The sequence below is a fragment of the Schistocerca americana genome, chromosome 2 (assembly GCF_021461395.2).
Source record: "Schistocerca americana isolate TAMUIC-IGC-003095 chromosome 2, iqSchAmer2.1, whole genome shotgun sequence".
Classification (NCBI taxonomy): domain Eukaryota; kingdom Metazoa; phylum Arthropoda; class Insecta; order Orthoptera; family Acrididae; genus Schistocerca; species Schistocerca americana.
The window spans coordinates 91586215-91609674 of record NC_060120.1 but is presented as its reverse complement, the minus strand read 5'-3'; the positions used below and the strand labels follow the sequence as shown (position 1 = coordinate 91609674).

At 48.4% G+C, this 23460-nt stretch overlaps 39 non-coding genes across 39 annotated transcripts; 19 read left to right on the top strand and 20 right to left on the bottom strand.

The window, feature by feature from the left end:
* Positions 1-95: 95 nt before the first annotated feature.
* On the bottom strand, positions 96-167 carry Trnap-ugg. Its single transcript has one exon. It is a non-coding gene; the product is annotated as a tRNA-Pro (tRNA).
* A 557-nt stretch (positions 168-724) lies between these two features.
* Trnaq-uug lies at positions 725-796 on the top strand. Its single transcript has one exon. It is a non-coding gene; the product is annotated as a tRNA-Gln (tRNA).
* A 507-nt stretch (positions 797-1303) lies between these two features.
* Trnap-ugg lies at positions 1304-1375 on the bottom strand. The gene has a single exon. It is a non-coding gene; the product is annotated as a tRNA-Pro (tRNA).
* Positions 1376-1932: 557 nt separating this feature from the next.
* Trnaq-uug lies at positions 1933-2004 on the top strand. The gene has a single exon. It is a non-coding gene; the product is annotated as a tRNA-Gln (tRNA).
* A 507-nt stretch (positions 2005-2511) lies between these two features.
* On the bottom strand, positions 2512-2583 carry Trnap-ugg. The gene has a single exon. It is a non-coding gene; the product is annotated as a tRNA-Pro (tRNA).
* Positions 2584-3140: 557 nt separating this feature from the next.
* Positions 3141-3212, top strand: Trnaq-uug. Its single transcript has one exon. It is a non-coding gene; the product is annotated as a tRNA-Gln (tRNA).
* Positions 3213-3719: 507 nt separating this feature from the next.
* On the bottom strand, positions 3720-3791 carry Trnap-ugg. The gene has a single exon. It is a non-coding gene; the product is annotated as a tRNA-Pro (tRNA).
* A 557-nt stretch (positions 3792-4348) lies between these two features.
* Positions 4349-4420, top strand: Trnaq-uug. Its single transcript has one exon. It is a non-coding gene; the product is annotated as a tRNA-Gln (tRNA).
* Positions 4421-4927: 507 nt separating this feature from the next.
* Trnap-ugg lies at positions 4928-4999 on the bottom strand. Its single transcript has one exon. It is a non-coding gene; the product is annotated as a tRNA-Pro (tRNA).
* A 557-nt stretch (positions 5000-5556) lies between these two features.
* Positions 5557-5628, top strand: Trnaq-uug. Its single transcript has one exon. It is a non-coding gene; the product is annotated as a tRNA-Gln (tRNA).
* Positions 5629-6135: 507 nt separating this feature from the next.
* Trnap-ugg lies at positions 6136-6207 on the bottom strand. Its single transcript has one exon. It is a non-coding gene; the product is annotated as a tRNA-Pro (tRNA).
* A 557-nt stretch (positions 6208-6764) lies between these two features.
* Positions 6765-6836, top strand: Trnaq-uug. The gene has a single exon. It is a non-coding gene; the product is annotated as a tRNA-Gln (tRNA).
* Positions 6837-7343: 507 nt separating this feature from the next.
* Positions 7344-7415, bottom strand: Trnap-ugg. The gene has a single exon. It is a non-coding gene; the product is annotated as a tRNA-Pro (tRNA).
* Positions 7416-7972: 557 nt separating this feature from the next.
* Positions 7973-8044, top strand: Trnaq-uug. The gene has a single exon. It is a non-coding gene; the product is annotated as a tRNA-Gln (tRNA).
* Positions 8045-8551: 507 nt separating this feature from the next.
* Trnap-ugg lies at positions 8552-8623 on the bottom strand. The gene has a single exon. It is a non-coding gene; the product is annotated as a tRNA-Pro (tRNA).
* Positions 8624-9180: 557 nt separating this feature from the next.
* Trnaq-uug lies at positions 9181-9252 on the top strand. Its single transcript has one exon. It is a non-coding gene; the product is annotated as a tRNA-Gln (tRNA).
* A 507-nt stretch (positions 9253-9759) lies between these two features.
* Positions 9760-9831, bottom strand: Trnap-ugg. The gene has a single exon. It is a non-coding gene; the product is annotated as a tRNA-Pro (tRNA).
* A 557-nt stretch (positions 9832-10388) lies between these two features.
* Trnaq-uug lies at positions 10389-10460 on the top strand. Its single transcript has one exon. It is a non-coding gene; the product is annotated as a tRNA-Gln (tRNA).
* Positions 10461-10967: 507 nt separating this feature from the next.
* Positions 10968-11039, bottom strand: Trnap-ugg. Its single transcript has one exon. It is a non-coding gene; the product is annotated as a tRNA-Pro (tRNA).
* Positions 11040-11596: 557 nt separating this feature from the next.
* Trnaq-uug lies at positions 11597-11668 on the top strand. The gene has a single exon. It is a non-coding gene; the product is annotated as a tRNA-Gln (tRNA).
* Positions 11669-12175: 507 nt separating this feature from the next.
* On the bottom strand, positions 12176-12247 carry Trnap-ugg. Its single transcript has one exon. It is a non-coding gene; the product is annotated as a tRNA-Pro (tRNA).
* Positions 12248-12804: 557 nt separating this feature from the next.
* Trnaq-uug lies at positions 12805-12876 on the top strand. The gene has a single exon. It is a non-coding gene; the product is annotated as a tRNA-Gln (tRNA).
* Positions 12877-13383: 507 nt separating this feature from the next.
* On the bottom strand, positions 13384-13455 carry Trnap-ugg. Its single transcript has one exon. It is a non-coding gene; the product is annotated as a tRNA-Pro (tRNA).
* Positions 13456-14012: 557 nt separating this feature from the next.
* Trnaq-uug lies at positions 14013-14084 on the top strand. The gene has a single exon. It is a non-coding gene; the product is annotated as a tRNA-Gln (tRNA).
* A 507-nt stretch (positions 14085-14591) lies between these two features.
* Positions 14592-14663, bottom strand: Trnap-ugg. Its single transcript has one exon. It is a non-coding gene; the product is annotated as a tRNA-Pro (tRNA).
* A 557-nt stretch (positions 14664-15220) lies between these two features.
* On the top strand, positions 15221-15292 carry Trnaq-uug. Its single transcript has one exon. It is a non-coding gene; the product is annotated as a tRNA-Gln (tRNA).
* A 507-nt stretch (positions 15293-15799) lies between these two features.
* Positions 15800-15871, bottom strand: Trnap-ugg. Its single transcript has one exon. It is a non-coding gene; the product is annotated as a tRNA-Pro (tRNA).
* A 557-nt stretch (positions 15872-16428) lies between these two features.
* On the top strand, positions 16429-16500 carry Trnaq-uug. The gene has a single exon. It is a non-coding gene; the product is annotated as a tRNA-Gln (tRNA).
* A 507-nt stretch (positions 16501-17007) lies between these two features.
* Trnap-ugg lies at positions 17008-17079 on the bottom strand. Its single transcript has one exon. It is a non-coding gene; the product is annotated as a tRNA-Pro (tRNA).
* Positions 17080-17636: 557 nt separating this feature from the next.
* Trnaq-uug lies at positions 17637-17708 on the top strand. The gene has a single exon. It is a non-coding gene; the product is annotated as a tRNA-Gln (tRNA).
* A 507-nt stretch (positions 17709-18215) lies between these two features.
* Trnap-ugg lies at positions 18216-18287 on the bottom strand. The gene has a single exon. It is a non-coding gene; the product is annotated as a tRNA-Pro (tRNA).
* A 557-nt stretch (positions 18288-18844) lies between these two features.
* Positions 18845-18916, top strand: Trnaq-uug. Its single transcript has one exon. It is a non-coding gene; the product is annotated as a tRNA-Gln (tRNA).
* Positions 18917-19423: 507 nt separating this feature from the next.
* On the bottom strand, positions 19424-19495 carry Trnap-ugg. Its single transcript has one exon. It is a non-coding gene; the product is annotated as a tRNA-Pro (tRNA).
* Positions 19496-20052: 557 nt separating this feature from the next.
* Positions 20053-20124, top strand: Trnaq-uug. Its single transcript has one exon. It is a non-coding gene; the product is annotated as a tRNA-Gln (tRNA).
* Positions 20125-20631: 507 nt separating this feature from the next.
* Trnap-ugg lies at positions 20632-20703 on the bottom strand. Its single transcript has one exon. It is a non-coding gene; the product is annotated as a tRNA-Pro (tRNA).
* Positions 20704-21260: 557 nt separating this feature from the next.
* Positions 21261-21332, top strand: Trnaq-uug. Its single transcript has one exon. It is a non-coding gene; the product is annotated as a tRNA-Gln (tRNA).
* Positions 21333-21839: 507 nt separating this feature from the next.
* Trnap-ugg lies at positions 21840-21911 on the bottom strand. The gene has a single exon. It is a non-coding gene; the product is annotated as a tRNA-Pro (tRNA).
* A 557-nt stretch (positions 21912-22468) lies between these two features.
* Positions 22469-22540, top strand: Trnaq-uug. Its single transcript has one exon. It is a non-coding gene; the product is annotated as a tRNA-Gln (tRNA).
* A 507-nt stretch (positions 22541-23047) lies between these two features.
* Positions 23048-23119, bottom strand: Trnap-ugg. The gene has a single exon. It is a non-coding gene; the product is annotated as a tRNA-Pro (tRNA).
* Positions 23120-23460: the final 341 nt, after the last annotated feature.

Here is a 23460-nt window from a genome sequence, read left to right as displayed (position 1 = left end):
CGGTGGCCCGACATGCAGTTTGTCCTGCTGCATGGCTTACTTTCAGAGACTCGCAAGTTTATCGTAGTGCTGGGTTGTCGCGAAAGTGAAAAGTAGAGCCTGTCCGGGATTTGAACCCGGGACCTCCTGCACCCAAAGCAGGAATCATACCCCTAGACCAACAGGCCGCACAAGTAAGCAAGTCTGCACCCCTACACCTACTGAGATCTTGCCGCACTTGCTAGTTGCAGCATCCTAGCTGGACCATTTTCTCAAAGAGGTTTCTTAATCTGACACCTACAACATGCGCTGTGCTGAACACCAGTGTATGTGAATGCTGAAAGAGCTGCTTGAGTTGTGTGACAGTATTTCGACCGTGTGAAGTGCAAATGTTATCGTGACACGAACAATCCGCCCACTACGTAGCGTTCTGTGTCAGCACGCAGTTTTCGACAGTACTCTGTGTCCATAGCTGTTTTCATAGCTAGGCTGCTTCCAGCACGAAGCATCCGCCATACGAAAGTGGCTGTTTCGCGATTTTGATTACCTGATCCTTCGACATCACTTCATGTACGAATACTGGCAAGAATTCCCGCTACATTCGAAGGTGCTCCTTCCACTTCCACCCTACTTGGTTGCTTCATTAGCCACGCAAACACTACCTGAGGACCATACGTGTAATAACATCGCATCTTATCGGCTTAATTACATGATACCACTGAATTTACGAGCGCTACAGGCATCCGGTTCCATGGTGTAATGGTTAGCACTCTGGACTTTGAATCCAGCGATCCGAGTTCGAGTCTCGGTGGAACCTGACGCTGTGTTTTGCGATCGTTTCTAGAAATGTGTACGAGCCGGTGGTTGGAATTGTATATGCAGAAATTTAACTAGGATCATGAAATGCAAAGTGTTAATAGCAGTCCACACGTGAGTGGGGAGCGCTCCAAATGCTTATGCTTTTGCTACTAGGATTAATAACGAGACGTAAGGGGTTCAACTGCGAGAAGACGACCTCAGCTGTTCCTCCCCGCAGGAAAGACATCTCACCGTTTTGGGTGCTGCATGCGCATGCATTTACCAAACTTGCATGCGATGTACTAGTTCCTGGGGAACGAATAGAATCGTTGTACGTGCCAGTCTTTACGTATAGATATAAGTAAGCGGAGACGGCTTAATCCTGCCACGTAGATTGCTTTCCATAAGACGCACCTGAGAGTCTCATGGGCCGGTGGCCCGACATGCAGTTTGTCCTGCTGCATGGCTTACTTTCAGAGACTCGCAAGTTTATCGTAGTGCTGGGTTGTCGCGAAAGTGAAAAGTAGAGCCTGTCCGGGATTTGAACCCGGGACCTCCTGCACCCAAAGCAGGAATCATACCCCTAGACCAACAGGCCGCACAAGTAAGCAAGTCTGCACCCCTCCACCTACTGAGATCTTGCCGCACTTGCTAGTTGCAGCATCCTAGCTGGACCATTTTCTCAAAGAGGTTTCTTAATCTGACACCTACAACATGCGCTGTGCTGAACACCAGTGTATGTGAATGCTGAAAGAGCTGCTTGAGTTGTGTGACAGTATTTCGACCGTGTGAAGTGCAAATGTTATCGTGACACGAACAATCCGCCCACTACGTAGCGTTCTGTGTCAGCACGCAGTTTTCGACAGTACTCTGTGTCCATAGCTGTTTTCATAGCTAGGCTGCTTCCAGCACGAAGCATCCGCCATACGAAAGTGGCTGTTTCGCGATTTTGATTACCTGATCCTTCGACATCACTTCATGTACGAATACTGGCAAGAATTCCCGCTACATTCGAAGGTGCTCCTTCCACTTCCAGCCTACTTGGTTGCTTCATTAGCCACGCAAACACTTCCTGAGGACCATACGTGTAATAACATCGCATCTTATCGGCTTAATTACATGATACCACTGAATTTACGAGCGCTACAGCCATCCGGTTCCATGGTGTAATGGTTAGCACTCTGGACTTTGAATCCAGCGATCCGAGTTCGAGTCTCGGTGGAACCTGACGCTGTGTTTTGCGATCGTTTCTAGAAATGTGTACGAGCCGGTGGTTGGAATTGTATATGCAGAAATTTAACTAGGATCATGAAATGCAAAGTGTTAATAGCAGTCCACACGTGAGTGGGGAGCGCTCCAAATGCTTATGCTTTTGCTACTAGGATTAATAACGAGACGTAAGGGGTTCAACTGCGAGAAGACGACCTCAGCTGTTCCTCCCCGCAGGAAAGACATCTCACCGTTTTGGGTGCTGCATGCGCATGCATTTACCAAACTTGCATGCGATGTACTAGTTCCTGGGGAACGAATAGAATCGTTGTACGTGCCAGTCTTTACGTATAGATATAAGTAAGCGGAGACGGCTTAATCCTGCCACGTAGATTGCTTTCCATAAGACGCACCTGAGAGTCTCATGGGCCGGTGGCCCGACATGCAGTTTGTCCTGCTGCATGGCTTACTTTCAGAGACTCGCAAGTTTATCGTAGTGCTGGGTTGTCGCGAAAGTGAAAAGTAGGGCCTGTCCGGGATTTGAACCCGGGACCTCCTGCACCCAAAGCAGGAATCATACCCCTAGACCAACAGGCCACACAAGCAAGCAAGTCTGCACCCCTCCACCTACTGAGATCTTGCCGCACTTGCTAGTTGCAGCATCCTAGCTGGACCATTTTCTCAAAGAGGTTTCTTAATCTGACACCTACAACATGCGCTGTGCTGAACACCAGTGTATGTGAATGCTGAAAGAGCTGCTTGAGTTGTGTGACAGTATTTCGACCGTGTGAAGTGCAAATGTTATCGTGACACGAACAATCCGCCCACTACGTAGCGTTCTGTGTCAGCACGCAGTTTTCGACAGTACTCTGTGTCCATAGCTGTTTTCATAGCTAGGCTGCTTCCAGCACGAAGCATCCGCCATACGAAAGTGGCTGTTTCGCGATTTTGATTACCTGATCCTTCGACATCACTTCATGTACGAATACTGGCAAGAATTCCCGCTACATTCGAAGGTGCTCCTTCCACTTCCACCCTACTTGGTTGCTTCATTAGCCACGCAAACACTTCCTGAGGACCATACGTGTAATAACATCGCATCTTATCGGCTTAATTACACGATACCACTGAATTTATGAGCGCTACAGGCATCCGGTTCCATGGTGTAATGGTTAGCACTCTGGACTTTGAATCCAGCGATCCGAGTTCGAGTCTCGGTGGAACCTGACGCTGTGTTTTGCGATCCTTTCTAGAAATGTGTACGAGCCGGTGGTTGGAATTGTATATGCAGAAATTTAACTAGGATCATGAAATGCAAAGTGTTAATAGCAGTCCACACGTGAGTGGGGAGCGCTCCAAATGCTTATGCTTTTGCTACTAGGATTAATAACGAGACGTAAGGGGTTCAACTGCGAGAAGACGACCTCAGCTGTTCCTCCCCGCAGGAAAGACATCTCACCGTTTTGGGTGCTGCATGCGCATGCATTTACCAAACTTGCATGCGATGTACTAGTTCCTGGGGAACGAATAGAATCGTTGTACGTGCCAGTCTTTACGTATAGATATAAGTAAGCGGAGACGGCTTAATCCTGCCACGTAGATTGCTTTCCATAAGACGCACCTGAGAGTCTCATGGGCCGGTGGCCCGACATGCAGTTTGTCCTGCTGCATGGCTTACTTTCAGAGACTCGCAAGTTTATCGTAGTGCTGGGTTGTCGCGAAAGTGAAAAGTAGAGCCTGTCCGGGATTTGAACCCGGGACCTCCTGCACCCAAAGCAGGAATCATACCCCTAGACCAACAGGCCGCACAAGTAAGCAAGTCTGCACCCCTCCACCTACTGAGATCTTGCCGCACTTGCTAGTTGCAGCATCCTAGCTGGACCATTTTCTCAAAGAGGTTTCTTAATCTGACACCTACAACATGCGCTGTGCTGAACACCAGTGTATGTGAATGCTGAAAGAGCTGCTTGAGTTGTGTGACAGTATTTCGACCGTGTGAAGTGCAAATGTTATCGTGACACGAACAATCCGCCCACTACGTAGCGTTCTGTGTCAGCACGCAGTTTTCGACAGTACTCTGTGTCCATAGCTGTTTTCATAGCTAGGCTGCTTCCAGCACGAAGCATCCGCCATACGAAAGTGGCTGTTTCGCGATTTTGATTACCTGATCCTTCGACATCACTTCATGTACGAATACTGGCAAGAATTCCCGCTACATTCGAAGGTGCTCCTTCCACTTCCACCCTACTTGGTTGCTTCATTAGCCACGCAAACACTACCTGAGGACCATACGTGTAATAACATCGCATCTTATCGGCTTAATTACATGATACCACTGAATTTACGAGCGCTACAGGCATCCGGTTCCATGGTGTAATGGTTAGCACTCTGGACTTTGAATCCAGCGATCCGAGTTCGAGTCTCGGTGGAACCTGACGCTGTGTTTTGCGATCGTTTCTAGAAATGTGTACGAGCCGGTGGTTGGAATTGTATATGCAGAAATTTAACTAGGATCATGAAATGCAAAGTGTTAATAGCAGTCCACACGTGAGTGGGGAGCGCTCCAAATGCTTATGCTTTTGCTACTAGGATTAATAACGAGACGTAAGGGTTTCAACTGCGAGAAGACGACCTCAGCTGTTCCTCCCCGCAGGAAAGACATCTCACCGTTTTGGGTGCTGCATGCGCATGCATTTACCAAACTTGCATGCGATGTACTAGTTCCTGGGGAACGAATAGAATCGTTGTACGTGCCAGTCTTTACGTATAGATATAAGTAAGCGGAGACGGCTTAATCCTGCCACGTAGATTGCTTTCCATAAGACGCACCTGAGAGTCTCATGGGCCGGTGGCCCGACATGCAGTTTGTCCTGCTGCATGGCTTACTTTCAGAGACTCGCAAGTTTATCGTAGTGCTGGGTTGTCGCGAAAGTGAAAAGTAGAGCCTGTCCGGGATTTGAACCCGGGACCTCCTGCACCCAAAGCAGGAATCATACCCCTAGACCAACAGGCCGCACAAGTAAGCAAGTCTGCACCCCTCCACCTACTGAGATCTTGCCGCACTTGCTAGTTGCAGCATCCTAGCTGGACCATTTTCTCAAAGAGGTTTCTTAATCTGACACCTACAACATGCGCTGTGCTGAACACCAGTGTATGTGAATGCTGAAAGAGCTGCTTGAGTTGTGTGACAGTATTTCGACCGTGTGAAGTGCAAATGTTATCGTGACACGAACAATCCGCCCACTACGTAGCGTTCTGTGTCAGCACGCAGTTTTCGACAGTACTCTGTGTCCATAGCTGTTTTCATAGCTAGGCTGCTTCCAGCACGAAGCATCCGCCATACGAAAGTGGCTGTTTCGCGATTTTGATTACCTGATCCTTCGACATCACTTCATGTACGAATACTGGCAAGAATTCCCGCTACATTCGAAGGTGCTCCTTCCACTTCCACCCTACTTGGTTGCTTCATTAGCCACGCAAACACTTCCTGAGGACCATACGTGTAATAACATCGCATCTTATCGGCTTAATTACACGATACCACTGAATTTATGAGCGCTACAGGCATCCGGTTCCATGGTGTAATTGTTAGCACTCTGGACTTTGAATCCAGCGATCCGAGTTCGAGTCTCGGTGGAACCTGACGCTGTGTTTTGCGATCGTTTCTAGAAATGTGTACGAGCTGGTGGTTGTAATTGTATATGCAGAAATTTAACTAGGATCATGAAATGCAAAGTGTTAATAGCAGTCCACACGTGAGTGGGGAGCGCTCCAAATGCTTATGCTTTTGCTACTAGGATTAATAACGAGACGTAAGGGGTTCAACTGCGAGAAGACGACCTCAGCTGTTCCTCCCCGCAGGAAAGACATCTCACCGTTTTGGGTGCTGCATGCGCATGCATTTACCAAACTTGCATGCGATGTACTAGTTCCTGGGGAACGAATAGAATCGTTGTACGTGCCAGTCTTTACGTATAGATATAAGTAAGCGGAGACGGCTTAATCCTGCCACGTAGATTGCTTTCCATAAGACGCACCTGAGAGTCTCATGGGCCGGTGGCCCGACATGCAGTTTGTCCTGCTGCATGGCTTACTTTCAGAGACTCGCAAGTTTATCGTAGTGCTGGGTTGTCGCGAAAGTGAAAAGTAGAGCCTGTCCGGGATTTGAACCCGGGACCTCCTGCACCCAAAGCAGGAATCATACCCCTAGACCAACAGGCCGCACAAGTAAGCAGGTCTGCACCCCTCCACCTACTGAGATCTTGCCGCACTTGCTAGTTGCAGCATCCTAGCTGGACCATTTTCTCAAAGAGGTTTCTTAATCTGACACCTACAACATGCGCTGTGCTGAACACCAGTGTATGTGAATGCTGAAAGAGCTGCTTGAGTTGTGTGACAGTATTTCGACCGTGTGAAGTGCAAATGTTATCGTGACACGAACAATCCGCCCACTACGTAGCGTTCTGTGTCAGCACGCAGTTTTCGACAGTACTCTGTGTCCATAGCTGTTTTCATAGCTAGGCTGCTTCCAGCACGAAGCATCCGCCATACGAAAGTGGCTGTTTCGCGATTTTGATTACCTGATCCTTCGACATCACTTCATGTACGAATACTGGCAAGAATTCCCGCTACATTCGAAGGTGCTCCTTCCACTTCCACCCTACTTGGTTGCTTCATTAGCCACGCAAACACTACCTGAGGACCATACGTGTAATAACATCGCATCTTATCGGCTTAATTACATGATACCACTGAATTTACGAGCGCTACAGGCATCCGGTTCCATGGTGTAATGGTTAGCACTCAGGACTTTGAATCCAGCGATCCGAGTTCGAGTCTCGGTGGAACCTGACGCTGTGTTTTGCGATCGTTTCTAGAAATGTGTACGAGCCGGTGGTTGGAATTGTATATGCAGAAATTTAACTAGGATCATGAAATGCAAAGTGTTAATAGCAGTCCACACGTGAGTGGGGAGCGCTCCAAATGCTTATGCTTTTGCTACTAGGATTAATAACGAGACGTAAGGGTTTCAACTGCGAGAAGACGACCTCAGCTGTTCCTCCCCGCAGGAAAGACATCTCACCGTTTTGGGTGCTGCATGCGCATGCATTTACCAAACTTGCATGCGATGTACTAGTTCCTGGGGAACGAATAGAATCGTTGTACGTGCCAGTCTTTACGTATAGATATAAGTAAGCGGAGACGGCTTAATCCTGCCACGTAGATTGCTTTCCATAAGACGCACCTGAGAGTCTCATGGGCCGGTGGCCCGACATGCAGTTTGTCCTGCTGCATGGCTTACTTTCAGAGACTCGCAAGTTTATCGTAGTGCTGGGTTGTCGCGAAAGTGAAAAGTAGAGCCTGTCCGGGATTTGAACCCGGGACCTCCTGCACCCAAAGCAGGAATCATACCCCTAGACCAACAGGCCGCACAAGTAAGCAAGTCTGCACCCCTCCACCTACTGAGATCTTGCCGCACTTGCTAGTTGCAGCATCCTAGCTGGACCATTTTCTCAAAGAGGTTTCTTAATCTGACACCTACAACATGCGCTGTGCTGAACACCAGTGTATGTGAATGCTGAAAGAGCTGCTTGAGTTGTGTGACAGTATTTCGACCGTGTGAAGTGCAAATGTTATCGTGACACGAACAATCCGCCCACTACGTAGCGTTCTGTGTCAGCACGCAGTTTTCGACAGTACTCTGTGTCCATAGCTGTTTTCATAGCTAGGCTGCTTCCAGCACGAAGCATCCGCCATACGAAAGTGGCTGTTTCGCGATTTTGATTACCTGATCCTTCGACATCACTTCATGTACGAATACTGGCAAGAATTCCCGCTACATTCGAAGGTGCTCCTTCCACTTCCAGCCTACTTGGTTGCTTCATTAGCCACGCAAACACTTCCTGAGGACCATACGTGTAATAACATCGCATCTTATCGGCTTAATTACATGATACCACTGAATTTACGAGCGCTACAGCCATCCGGTTCCATGGTGTAATGGTTAGCACTCTGGACTTTGAATCCAGCGATCCGAGTTCGAGTCTCGGTGGAACCTGACGCTGTGTTTTGCGATCGTTTCTAGAAATGTGTACGAGCCGGTGGTTGGAATTGTATATGCAGAAATTTAACTAGGATCATGAAATGCAAAGTGTTAATAGCAGTCCACACGTGAGTGGGGAGCGCTCCAAATGCTTATGCTTTTGCTACTAGGATTAATAACGAGACGTAAGGGGTTCAACTGCGAGAAGACGACCTCAGCTGTTCCTCCCCGCAGGAAAGACATCTCACCGTTTTGGGTGCTGCATGCGCATGCATTTACCAAACTTGCATGCGATGTACTAGTTCCTGGGGAACGAATAGAATCGTTGTACGTGCCAGTCTTTACGTATAGATATAAGTAAGCGGAGACGGCTTAATCCTGCCACGTAGATTGCTTTCCATAAGACGCACCTGAGAGTCTCATGGGCCGGTGGCCCGACATGCAGTTTGTCCTGCTGCATGGCTTACTTTCAGAGACTCGCAAGTTTATCGTAGTGCTGGGTTGTCGCGAAAGTGAAAAGTAGAGCCTGTCCGGGATTTGAACCCGGGACCTCCTGCACCCAAAGCAGGAATCATACCCCTAGACCAACAGGCCGCACAAGTAAGCAAGTCTGCACCCCTCCACCTACTGAGATCTTGCCGCACTTGCTAGTTGCAGCATCCTAGCTGGACCATTTTCTCAAAGAGGTTTCTTAATCTGACACCTACAACATGCGCTGTGCTGAACACCAGTGTATGTGAATGCTGAAAGAGCTGCTTGAGTTGTGTGACAGTATTTCGACCGTGTGAAGTGCAAATGTTATCGTGACACGAACAATCCGCCCACTACGTAGCGTTCTGTGTCAGCACGCAGTTTTCGACAGTACTCTGTGTCCATAGCTGTTTTCATAGCTAGGCTGCTTCCAGCACGAAGCATCCGCCATACGAAAGTGGCTGTTTCGCGATTTTGATTACCTGATCCTTCGACATCACTTCATGTACGAATACTGGCAAGAATTCCCGCTACATTCGAAGGTGCTCCTTCCACTTCCACCCTACTTGGTTGCTTCATTAGCCACGCAAACACTTCCTGAGGACCATACGTGTAATAACATCGCATCTTATCGGCTTAATTACACGATACCACTGAATTTATGAGCGCTACAGGCATCCGGTTCCATGGTGTAATTGTTAGCACTCTGGACTTTGAATCCAGCGATCCGAGTTCGAGTCTCGGTGGAACCTGACGCTGTGTTTTGCGATCGTTTCTAGAAATGTGTACGAGCTGGTGGTTGTAATTGTATATGCAGAAATTTAACTAGGATCATGAAATGCAAAGTGTTAATAGCAGTCCACACGTGAGTGGGGAGCGCTCCAAATGCTTATGCTTTTGCTACTAGGATTAATAACGAGACGTAAGGGGTTCAACTGCGAGAAGACGACCTCAGCTGTTCCTCCCCGCAGGAAAGACATCTCACCGTTTTGGGTGCTGCATGCGCATGCATTTACCAAACTTGCATGCGATGTACTAGTTCCTGGGGAACGAATAGAATCGTTGTACGTGCCAGTCTTTACGTATAGATATAAGTAAGCGGAGACGGCTTAATCCTGCCACGTAGATTGCTTTCCATAAGACGCACCTGAGAGTCTCATGGGCCGGTGGCCCGACATGCAGTTTGTCCTGCTGCATGGCTTACTTTCAGAGACTCGCAAGTTTATCGTAGTGCTGGGTTGTCGCGAAAGTGAAAAGTAGAGCCTGTCCGGGATTTGAACCCGGGACCTCCTGCACCCAAAGCAGGAATCATACCCCTAGACCAACAGGCCGCACAAGTAAGCAGGTCTGCACCCCTCCACCTACTGAGATCTTGCCGCACTTGCTAGTTGCAGCATCCTAGCTGGACCATTTTCTCAAAGAGGTTTCTTAATCTGACACCTACAACATGCGCTGTGCTGAACACCAGTGTATGTGAATGCTGAAAGAGCTGCTTGAGTTGTGTGACAGTATTTCGACCGTGTGAAGTGCAAATGTTATCGTGACACGAACAATCCGCCCACTACGTAGCGTTCTGTGTCAGCACGCAGTTTTCGACAGTACTCTGTGTCCATAGCTGTTTTCATAGCTAGGCTGCTTCCAGCACGAAGCATCCGCCATACGAAAGTGGCTGTTTCGCGATTTTGATTACCTGATCCTTCGACATCACTTCATGTACGAATACTGGCAAGAATTCCCGCTACATTCGAAGGTGCTCCTTCCACTTCCACCCTACTTGGTTGCTTCATTAGCCACGCAAACACTACCTGAGGACCATACGTGTAATAACATCGCATCTTATCGGCTTAATTACATGATACCACTGAATTTACGAGCGCTACAGGCATCCGGTTCCATGGTGTAATGGTTAGCACTCAGGACTTTGAATCCAGCGATCCGAGTTCGAGTCTCGGTGGAACCTGACGCTGTGTTTTGCGATCGTTTCTAGAAATGTGTACGAGCCGGTGGTTGGAATTGTATATGCAGAAATTTAACTAGGATCATGAAATGCAAAGTGTTAATAGCAGTCCACACGTGAGTGGGGAGCGCTCCAAATGCTTATGCTTTTGCTACTAGGATTAATAACGAGACGTAAGGGTTTCAACTGCGAGAAGACGACCTCAGCTGTTCCTCCCCGCAGGAAAGACATCTCACCGTTTTGGGTGCTGCATGCGCATGCATTTACCAAACTTGCATGCGATGTACTAGTTCCTGGGGAACGAATAGAATCGTTGTACGTGCCAGTCTTTACGTATAGATATAAGTAAGCGGAGACGGCTTAATCCTGCCACGTAGATTGCTTTCCATAAGACGCACCTGAGAGTCTCATGGGCCGGTGGCCCGACATGCAGTTTGTCCTGCTGCATGGCTTACTTTCAGAGACTCGCAAGTTTATCGTAGTGCTGGGTTGTCGCGAAAGTGAAAAGTAGAGCCTGTCCGGGATTTGAACCCGGGACCTCCTGCACCCAAAGCAGGAATCATACCCCTAGACCAACAGGCCGCACAAGTAAGCAAGTCTGCACCCCTCCACCTACTGAGATCTTGCCGCACTTGCTAGTTGCAGCATCCTAGCTGGACCATTTTCTCAAAGAGGTTTCTTAATCTGACACCTACAACATGCGCTGTGCTGAACACCAGTGTATGTGAATGCTGAAAGAGCTGCTTGAGTTGTGTGACAGTATTTCGACCGTGTGAAGTGCAAATGTTATCGTGACACGAACAATCCGCCCACTACGTAGCGTTCTGTGTCAGCACGCAGTTTTCGACAGTACTCTGTGTCCATAGCTGTTTTCATAGCTAGGCTGCTTCCAGCACGAAGCATCCGCCATACGAAAGTGGCTGTTTCGCGATTTTGATTACCTGATCCTTCGACATCACTTCATGTACGAATACTGGCAAGAATTCCCGCTACATTCGAAGGTGCTCCTTCCACTTCCAGCCTACTTGGTTGCTTCATTAGCCACGCAAACACTTCCTGAGGACCATACGTGTAATAACATCGCATCTTATCGGCTTAATTACATGATACCACTGAATTTACGAGCGCTACAGCCATCCGGTTCCATGGTGTAATGGTTAGCACTCTGGACTTTGAATCCAGCGATCCGAGTTCGAGTCTCGGTGGAACCTGACGCTGTGTTTTGCGATCGTTTCTAGAAATGTGTACGAGCCGGTGGTTGGAATTGTATATGCAGAAATTTAACTAGGATCATGAAATGCAAAGTGTTAATAGCAGTCCACACGTGAGTGGGGAGCGCTCCAAATGCTTATGCTTTTGCTACTAGGATTAATAACGAGACGTAAGGGGTTCAACTGCGAGAAGACGACCTCAGCTGTTCCTCCCCGCAGGAAAGACATCTCACCGTTTTGGGTGCTGCATGCGCATGCATTTACCAAACTTGCATGCGATGTACTAGTTCCTGGGGAACGAATAGAATCGTTGTACGTGCCAGTCTTTACGTATAGATATAAGTAAGCGGAGACGGCTTAATCCTGCCACGTAGATTGCTTTCCATAAGACGCACCTGAGAGTCTCATGGGCCGGTGGCCCGACATGCAGTTTGTCCTGCTGCATGGCTTACTTTCAGAGACTCGCAAGTTTATCGTAGTGCTGGGTTGTCGCGAAAGTGAAAAGTAGAGCCTGTCCGGGATTTGAACCCGGGACCTCCTGCACCCAAAGCAGGAATCATACCCCTAGACCAACAGGCCGCACAAGTAAGCAAGTCTGCACCCCTCCACCTACTGAGATCTTGCCGCACTTGCTAGTTGCAGCATCCTAGCTGGACCATTTTCTCAAAGAGGTTTCTTAATCTGACACCTACAACATGCGCTGTGCTGAACACCAGTGTATGTGAATGCTGAAAGAGCTGCTTGAGTTGTGTGACAGTATTTCGACCGTGTGAAGTGCAAATGTTATCGTGACACGAACAATCCGCCCACTACGTAGCGTTCTGTGTCAGCACGCAGTTTTCGACAGTACTCTGTGTCCATAGCTGTTTTCATAGCTAGGCTGCTTCCAGCACGAAGCATCCGCCATACGAAAGTGGCTGTTTCGCGATTTTGATTACCTGATCCTTCGACATCACTTCATGTACGAATACTGGCAAGAATTCCCGCTACATTCGAAGGTGCTCCTTCCACTTCCAGCCTACTTGGTTGCTTCATTAGCCACGCAAACACTTCCTGAGGACCATACGTGTAATAACATCGCATCTTATCGGCTTAATTACATGATACCACTGAATTTACGAGCGCTACAGCCATCCGGTTCCATGGTGTAATGGTTAGCACTCTGGACTTTGAATCCAGTGATCCGAGTTCGAGTCTCGGTGGAACCTGACGCTGTGTTTTGCGATCGTTTCTAGAAATGTGTACGAGCCGGTGGTTGGAATTGTATATGCAGAAATTTAACTAGGATCATGAAATGCAAAGTGTTAATAGCAGTCCACACGTGAGTGGGGAGCGCTCCAAATGCTTATGCTTTTGCTACTAGGATTAATAACGAGACGTAAGGGGTTCAACTGCGAGAAGACGACCTCAGCTGTTCCTCCCCGCAGGAAAGACATCTCACCGTTTTGGGTGCTGCATGCGCATGCATTTACCAAACTTGCATGCGATGTACTAGTTCCTGGGGAACGAATAGAATCGTTGTACGTGCCAGTCTTTACGTATAGATATAAGTAAGCGGAGACGGCTTAATCCTGCCACGTAGATTGCTTTCCATAAGACGCACCTGAGAGTCTCATGGGCCGGTGGCCCGACATGCAGTTTGTCCTGCTGCATGGCTTACTTTCAGAGACTCGCAAGTTTATCGTAGTGCTGGGTTGTCGCGAAAGTGAAAAGTAGGGCCTGTCCGGGATTTGAACCCGGGACCTCCTGCACCCAAAGCAGGAATCATACCCCTAGACCAACAGGCCACACAAGCAAGCAAGTCTGCACCCCTCCACCTACTGAGATCTTGCCGCACTTGCTAGTTGCAGCATCCTAGCTGGACCATTTTCTCAAAGAGGTTTCTTAATCTGACACCTACAACATGCGCTGTGCTGAACACCAGTGTATGTGAATGCTGAAAGAGCTGCTTGAGTTGTGTGACAGTATTTCGACCGTGTGAAGTGCAAATGTTATCGTGACACGAACAATCCGCCCACTACGTAGCGTTCTGTGTCAGCACGCAGTTTTCGACAGTACTCTGTGTCCATAGCTGTTTTCATAGCTAGGCTGCTTCCAGCACGAAGCATCCGCCATACGAAAGTGGCTGTTTCGCGATTTTGATTACCTGATCCTTCGACATCACTTCATGTACGAATACTGGCAAGAATTCCCGCTACATTCGAAGGTGCTCCTTCCACTTCCACCCTACTTGGTTGCTTCATTAGCCACGCAAACACTTCCTGAGGACCATACGTGTAATAACATCGCATCTTATCGGCTTAATTACACGATACCACTGAATTTATGAGCGCTACAGGCATCCGGTTCCATGGTGTAATTGTTAGCACTCTGGACTTTGAATCCAGCGATCCGAGTTCGAGTCTCGGTGGAACCTGACGCTGTGTTTTGCGATCGTTTCTAGAAATGTGTACGAGCCGGTGGTTGTAATTGTATATGCAGAAATTTAACTAGGATCATGAAATGCAAAGTGTTAATAGCAGTCCACACGTGAGTGGGGAGCGCTCCAAATGCTTATGCTTTTGCTACTAGGATTAATAACGAGACGTAAGGGGTTCAACTGCGAGAAGACGACCTCAGCTGTTCCTCCCCGCAGGAAAGACATCTCACCGTTTTGGGTGCTGCATGCGCATGCATTTACCAAACTTGCATGCGATGTACTAGTTCCTGGGGAACGAATAGAATCGTTGTACGTGCCAGTCTTTACGTATAGATATAAGTAAGCGGAGACGGCTTAATCCTGCCACGTAGATTGCTTTCCATAAGACGCACCTGAGAGTCTCATGGGCCGGTGGCCCGACATGCAGTTTGTCCTGCTGCATGGCTTACTTTCAGAGACTCGCAAGTTTATCGTAGTGCTGGGTTGTCGCGAAAGTGAAAAGTAGAGCCTGTCCGGGATTTGAACCCGGGACCTCCTGCACCCAAAGCAGGAATCATACCCCTAGACCAACAGGCCGCACAAGTAAGCAAGTCTGCACCCCTCCACCTACTGAGATCTTGCCGCACTTGCTAGTTGCAGCATCCTAGCTGGACCATTTTCTCAAAGAGGTTTCTTAATCTGACACCTACAACATGCGCTGTGCTGAACACCAGTGTATGTGAATGCTGAAAGAGCTGCTTGAGTTGTGTGACAGTATTTCGACCGTGTGAAGTGCAAATGTTATCGTGACACGAACAATCCGCCCACTACGTAGCGTTCTGTGTCAGCACGCAGTTTTCGACAGTACTCTGTGTCCATAGCTGTTTTCATAGCTAGGCTGCTTCCAGCACGAAGCATCCGCCATACGAAAGTGGCTGTTTCGCGATTTTGATTACCTGATCCTTCGACATCACTTCATGTACGAATACTGGCAAGAATTCCCGCTACATTCGAAGGTGCTCCTTCCACTTCCACCCTACTTGGTTGCTTCATTAGCCACGCAAACACTACCTGAGGACCATACGTGTAATAACATCGCATCTTATCGGCTTAATTACATGATACCACTGAATTTACGAGCGCTACAGGCATCCGGTTCCATGGTGTAATGGTTAGCACTCTGGACTTTGAATCCAGCGATCCGAGTTCGAGTCTCGGTGGAACCTGCCGCTGTGTTTTGCGATCGTTTCTAGAAATGTGTACGAGCCGGTGGTTGGAATTGTATATGCAGAAATTTAACTAGGATCATGAAATGCAAAGTGTTAATAGCAGTCCACACGTGAGTGGGGAGCGCTCCAAATGCTTATGCTTTTGCTACTAGGATTAATAACGAGACGTAAGGGGTTCAACTGCGAGAAGACGACCTCAGCTGTTCCTCCCCGAAGGAAAGACATCTCACCGTTTTGGGTGCTGCATGCGCATGCATTTACCAAACTTGCATGCGATGTACTAGTTCCTGGGGAACGAATAGAATCGTTGTACGTGCCAGTCTTTACGTATAGATATAAGTAAGCGGAGACGGCTTAATCCTGCCACGTAGATTGCTTTCCATAAGACGCACCTGAGAGTCTCATGGGCCGGTGGCCCGACATGCAGTTTGTCCTGCTGCATGGCTTACTTTCAGAGACTCGCAAGTTTATCGTAGTGCTGGGTTGTCGCGAAAGTGAAAAGTAGAGCCTGTCCGGGATTTGAACCCGGGACCTCCTGCACCCAAAGCAGGAATCATACCCCTAGACCAACAGGCCGCACAAGTAAGCAAGTCTGCACCCCTCCACCTACTGAGATCTTGCCGCACTTGCTAGTTGCAGCATCCTAGCTGGACCATTTTCTCAAAGAGGTTTCTTTATCTGACACCTACAACATGCGCTGTGCTGAACACCAGTGTATGTGAATGCTGAAAGAGCTGCTTGAGTTGTGTGACAGTATTTCGACCGTGTGAAGTGCAAATGTTATCGTGACACGAACAATCCGCCCACTACGTAGCGTTCTGTGTCAGCACGCAGTTTTCGACAGTACTCTGTGTCCATAGCTGTTTTCATAGCTAGGCTGCTTCCAGCACGAAGCATCCGCCATACGAAAGTGGCTGTTTCGCGATTTTGATTACCTGATCCTTCGACATCACTTCATGTACGAATACTGGCAAGAATTCCCGCTACATTCGAAGGTGCTCCTTCCACTTCCACCCTACTTGGTTGCTTCATTAGCCACGCAAACACTACCTGAGGACCATACGTGTAATAACATCGCTTCTTATCGGCTTAATTACATGATACCACTGAATTTACGAGCGCTACAGGCATCCGGTTCCATGGTGTAATGGTTAGCACTCTGGGCTTTGAATCCAGCGATCCGAGTTCGAGTCTCGGTGGAACCTGACGCTGTGTTTTGCGATCGTTTCTAGAAATGTGTACGAGCCGGTGGTTGGAATTGTATATGCAGAAATTTAACTAGGATCATGAAATGCAAAGTGTTAATAGCAGTCCACACGTGAGTGGGGAGCGCTCCAAATGCTTATGCTTTTGCTACTAGGATTAATAACGAGACGTAAGGGGTTCAACTGCGAGAAGACGACCTCAGCTGTTCCTCCCCGCAGGAAAGACATCTCACCGTTTTGGGTGCTGCATGCGCATGCATTTACCAAACTTGCATGCGATGTACTAGTTCCTGGGGAACGAATAGAATCGTTGTACGTGCCAGTCTTTACGTATAGATATAAGTAAGCGGAGACGGCTTAATCCTGCCACGTAGATTGCTTTCCATAAGACGCACCTGAGAGTCTCATGGGCCGGTGGCCCGACATGCAGTTTGTCCTGCTGCATGGCTTACTTTCAGAGACTCGCAAGTTTATCGTAGTGCTGGGTTGTCGCGAAAGTGAAAAGTAGGGCCTGTCCGGGATTTGAACCCGGGACCTCCTGCACCCAAAGCAGGAATCATACCCCTAGACCAACAGGCCGCACAAGTAAGCAAGTCTGCACCCCTCCACCTACTGAGATCTTGCCGCACTTGCTAGTTGCAGCATCCTAGCTGGACCATTTTCTCAAAGAGGTTTCTTAATCTGACACCTACAACATGCGCTGTGCTGAACACCAGTGTATGTGAATGCTGAAAGAGCTGCTTGAGTTGTGTGACAGTATTTCGACCGTGTGAAGTGCAAATGTTATCGTGACACGAACAATCCGCCCACTACGTAGCGTTCTGTGTCAGCACGCAGTTTTCGACAGTACTCTGTGTCCATAGCTGTTTTCATAGCTAGGCTGCTTCCAGCACGAAGCATCCGCCATACGAAAGTGGCTGTTTCGCGATTTTGATTACCTGATCCTTCGACATCACTTCATGTACGAATACTGGCAAGAATTCCCGCTACATTCGAAGGTGCTCCTTCCACTTCCAGCCTACGTGGTTGCTTCATTAGCCACGCAAACACTTCCTGAGGACCATACGTGTAATAACATCGCATCTTATCGGCTTAATTACATGATACCACTGAATTTACGAGCGCTACAGGCTTCCGGTTCCATGGTGTAATGGTTAGCACTCAGGACTTTGAATCCAGCGATCCGAGTTCGAGTCTCGGTGGAACCTGCCGCTGTGTTTTGCGATCGTTTCTAGAAATGTGTACGAGCCGGTGGTTGGAATTGTATATGCAGAAATTTAACTAGGATCATGAAATGCAAAGTGTTAATAGCAGTCCACACGTGAGTGGGGAGCGCTCCAAATGCTTATGCTTTTGCTACTAGGATTAATAACGAGACGTAAGGGGTTCAACTGCGAGAAGACGACCTCAGCTGTTCCTCCCCGCAGGAAAGACATCTCACCGTTTTGGGTGCTGCATGCGCATGCATTTACCAAACTTGCATGCGATGTACTAGTTCCTGGGGAACGAATAGAATCGTTGTACGTGCCAGTCTTTACGTATAGATATAAGTAAGCGGAGACGGCTTAATCCTGCCACGTAGATTGCTTTCCATAAGACGCACCTGAGAGTCTCATGGGCCGGTGGCCCGACCTGCAGTTTGTCCTGCTGCATGGCTTACTTTCAGAGACTCGCAAGTTTATCGTAGTGCTGGGTTGTCGCGAGAGTGAAAAGTAGGGCCTGTCCGGGATTTGAACCCGGGACCTTCTGCACCCAAAGCAGGAATCATACCCCTAGACCAACAGGCCGCACAAGCAAGCAAGTCTGCACCCCTCCACCTACTGAGATCTTGCCGCACTTGCTAGTTGCAGCATCCTAGCTGGACCATTTTCTCAAAGAGGTTTCTTAATCTGACACCTACAACATGCGCTGTGCTGACCACCAGTGTATGTGAATGCTGAAAGAGCTGCTTGAGTTGTGTGACAGTATTTCGACCGTGTGAAGTGCAAATGTTATCGTGACACGAACAATCCTCCCACTACGTAGCGTTCTGTGTCAGCACGCAGTTTTCGACAGTACTCTGTGTCCATAGCTGTTTTCATAGCTAGGCTGCTTCCAGCACGAAGCATCCGCCATACGAAAGTGGCTGTTTCGCGATTTTGATTACCTGATCCTTCGACATCACTTCATGTACGAATACTGGCAAGAATTCCCGCTACATTCGAAGGTGCTCCTTCCACTTCCACCCTACTTGGTTGCTTCATTAGCCACGCAAACACTTCCTGAGAACCATACGTGTAATAACATCGCATCTTATCGGCTTAATTACATGATACCACTGAATTTACGAGCGCTACAGGCTTCCGGTTCCATGGTGTAATGGTTAGCACTCAGGACTTTGAATCCAGCGATCCGAGTTCGAGTCTCGGTGGAACCTGCCGCTGTGTTTTGCGATCGTTTCTAGAAATGTGTACGAGCCGGTGGTTGGAATTGTATATGCAGAAATTTAACTAGGATCATGAAATGCAAAGTGTTAATAGCAGTCCACACGTGAGTGGGGAGCGCTCCAAATGCTTATGCTTTTGCTACTAGGATTAATAACGAGACGTAAGGGGTTCAACTGCGACAAGACGACCTCAGCTGTTCCTCCCCGCAGGAAAGACATCTCACCGTTTTGGGTGCTGCATGCGCATGCATTTACCAAACTTGCATGCGATGTACTAGTTCCTGGGGAACGAATAGAATCGTTGTACGTGCCAGTCTTTACGTATAGATATAAGTAAGCGGAGACGGCTTAATCCTGCCACGTAGATTGCTTTCCATAAGACGCACCTGAGAGTCTCATGGGCCGGTGGCCCGACCTGCAGTTTGTCCTGCTGCATGGCTTACTTTCAGAGACTCGCAAGTTTATCGTAGTGCTGGGTTGTCGCGAAAGTGAAAAGTAGGGCCTGTCCGGGATTTGAACCCGGGACCTCCAGCACCCAAAGCAGGAATCATACCCCTAGACCAACAGGCCGCACAAGCAAGCAAGTCTGCACCCCTCCACCTACTGAGATCTTGCCGCACTTGCTAGTTGCAGCATCCTAGCTGGACCATTTTCTCAAAGAGGTTTCTTAATCTGACACCTACAACATGCGCTGTGCTGAACACCAGTGTATGTGAATGCTGAAAGAGCTGCTTGAGTTGTGTGACAGTATTTCGACCGTGTGAAGTGCAAATGTTATCGTGACACGAACAATCCGCCCACTACGTAGCGTTCTGTGTCAGCACGCAGTTTTCGACAGTACTCTGTGTCCATAGCTGTTTTCATAGCTAGGCTGCTTCCAGCACGAAGCATCCGCCATACGAAAGTGGCTGTTTCGCGATTTTGATTACCTGATCCTTCGACATCACTTCATGTACGAATACTGGCAAGAATTCCCGCTACATTCGAAGGTGCTCCTTCCACTTCCAGCCTACTTGGTTGCTTCATTAGCCACGCAAACACTTCCTGAGGACCATACGTGTAATAACATCGCATCTTATCGGCTTAATTACATGATACCACTGAATTTACGAGCGCTACAGCCATCCGGTTCCATAGTGTAATGGTTAGCACTCTGGACTTTGAATCCAGCGATCCGAGTTCGAGTCTCGGTGGAACCTGACGCTGTGTTTTGCGATCGTTTCTAGAAATGTGTACGAGCCGGTGGTTGGAATTGTATATGCAGAAATTTAACTAGGATCATGAAATGCAAAGTGTTAATAGCAGTCCACACGTGAGTGGGGAGCGCTCCAAATGCTTATGCTTTTGCTACTAGGATTAATAACGAGACGTAAGGGGTTCAACTGCGAGAAGACGACCTCAGCTGTTCCTCCCCGCAGGAAAGACATCTCACCGTTTTGGGTGCTGCATGCGCATGCATTTACCAAACTTGCATGCGATGTACTAGTTCCTGGGGAACGAATAGAATCGTTGTACGTGCCAGTCTTTACGTATAGATATAAGTAAGCGGAGACGGCTTAATCCTGCCACGTAGACTGCTTTCCATAAGACGCACCTGAAGGTCTCATGGGCCGGTGGCCCGACATGCAGTTTGTCCTGCTGCATGGCTTACTTTCAGAGACTCGCAAGTTTATCGTAGTGCTGGGTTGTCGCGAAAGTGAAAAGTAGGGCCTGTCCGGGATTTGAACCCGGGACCTCCTGCACCCAAAGCAGGAATCATACCCCTAGACCAACAGGCCGCACAAGTAAGCAAGTCTGCACCCCTCCACCTACTGAGATCTTGCCGCACTTGCTAGTTGCAGCATCCTAGCTGGACCATTTTCTCAAAGAGGTTTCTTAATCTGACACCTACAACATGCGCTGTGCTGAACACCAGTGTATGTGAATGCTGAAAGAGCTGCTTGAGTTGTGTGACAGTATTTCGACCGTGTGAAGTGCAAATGTTATCGTGACACGAACAATCCGCCCACTACGTAGCGTTCTGTGTCAGCACGCAGTTTTCGACAGTACTCTGTGTCCATAGCTGTTTTCATAGCTAGGCTGCTTCCAGCACGAAGCATCCGCCATACGAAAGTGGCTGTTTCGCGATTTTGATTACCTGATCCTTCGACATCACTTCATGTACGAATACTGGCAAGAATTCCCGCTACATTCGAAGGTGCTCCTTCCACTTCCAGCCTACTTGGTTGCTTCATTAGCCACGCAAACACTTCCTGAGGACCATACGTGTAATAACATCGCATCTTATCGGCTTAATTACATGATACCACTGAATTTACGAGCGCTACAGGCATCCGGTTCCATGGTGTAATGGTTAGCACTCTGGACTTTGAATCCAGCGATCCGAGTTCGAGTCTCGGTGGAACCTGACGCTGTGTTTTGCGATCGTTTCTAGAAATGTGTACGAGCCGGTGGTTGGAATTGTATATGCAGAAATTTAACTAGGATCATGAAATGCAAAGTGTTAATAGCAGTCCACACGTGAGTGGGGAGCGCTCCAAATGCTTATGCTTTTGCTACTAGGATTAATAACGAGACGTAAGGGGTTCAACTGCGAGAAGACGACCTCAGCTGTTCCTCCCCGCAGGAAAGACATCTCACCGTTTTGGGTGCTGCATGCGCATGCATTTACCAAACTTGCATGCGATGTACTAGTTCCTGGGGAACGAATAGAATCGTTGTACGTGCCAGTCTTTACGTATAGATATAAGTAAGCGGAGACGGCTTAATCCTGCCACGTAGATTGCTTTCCATAAGACGCACCTGAGAGTCTCATGGGCCGGTGGCCCGACATGCAGTTTGTCCTGCTGCATGGCTTACTTTCAGAGACTCGCAAGTTTATCGTAGTGCTGGGTTGTCGCGAAAGTGAAAAGTAGGGCCTGTCCGGGATTTGAACCCGGGACCTCCTGCACCCAAAGCAGGAATCATACCCCTAGACCAACAGGCCGCACAAGCAAGCAAGTCTGCACCCCTCCACCTACTGAGATCTTGCCGCACTTGCTAGTTGCAGCATCCTAGCTGGACCATTTTCTCAAAGAGGTTTCTTAATCTGACACCTACAACATGCGCTGTGCTGAACACCAGTGTATGTGAATGCTGAAAGAGCTGCTTGAGTTGTGTGACAGTATTTCGACCGTGTGAAGTGCAAATGTTATCGTGACACGAACAATCCGCCCACTACGTAGCGTTCTGTGTCAGCACGCAGTTTTCGACAGTACTCTGTGTCCATAGCTGTTTTCATAGCTAGGCTGCTTCCAGCACGAAGCATCCGCCATACGAAAGTGGCTGTTTCGCGATTTTGATTACCTGATCCTTCGACATCACTTCATGTACGAATACTGGCAAGAATTCCCGCTACATTCGAAGGTGCTCCTTCCACTTACAGCCTACTTGGTTGCTTCATTAGCCACGCAAACACTTCCTGAGGACCATACGTGTAATAACATCGCATCTTATCGGCTTAATTACATGATACCACTGAATTTACGAGCGCTACAGCCATCCGGTTCCATGGTGTAATGGTTAGCACTCTGGACTTTGAATCCAGCGATCCGAGTTCGAGTCTCGGTGGAACCTGACGCTGTGTTTTGCGATCGTTTCTAGAAATGTGTACGAGCCGGTGGTTGGAATTGTATATGCAGAAATTTAACTAGGATCATGAAATGCAAAGTGTTAATAGCAGTCCACACGTGAGTGGGGAGCGCTCCAAATGCTTATGCTTTTGCTACTAGGATTAATAACGAGACGTAAGGGGTTCAACTGCGAGAAGACGACCTCAGCTGTTCCTCCCCGCAGGAAAGACATCTCACCGTTTTGGGTGCTGCATGCGCATGCATTTACCAAACTTGCATGCGATGTACTAGTTCCTGGGGAACGAATAGAATCGTTGTACGTGCCAGTCTTTACGTATAGATATAAGTAAGCGGAGACGGCTTAATCCTGCCACGTAGATTGCTTTCCATAAGACGCACCTGAGAGTCTCATGGGCCGGTGGCCCGACATGCAGTTTGTCCTGCTGCATGGCTTACTTTCAGAGACTCGCAAGTTTATCGTAGTGCTGGGTTGTCGCGAAAGTGAAAAGTAGGGCCTGTCCGGGATTTGAACCCGGGACCTCCTGCACCCAAAGCAGGAATCATACCCCTAGACCAACAGGCCGCACAAGTAAGGAAGTCTGCACCCCTCCACCTACTGAGATCTTGCCGCACTTGCTAGTTGCAGCATCCTAGCTGGACCATTTTCTCAAAGAGGTTTCTTAATCTGACACCTACAACATGCGCTGTGCTGAACACCAGTGTATGTGAATGCTGAAAGAGCTGCTTGAGTTGTGTGACAGTATTTCGACCGTGTGAAGTGCAAATGTTATCGTGACACGAACAATCCGCCCACTACGTAGCGTTCTGTGTCAGCACGCAGTTTTCGACAGTACTCTGTCCCCATAGCTGTTTTCATAGCTAGGCTGCTTCCAGCACGAAGCATCCGCCATACGAAAGTGGCTG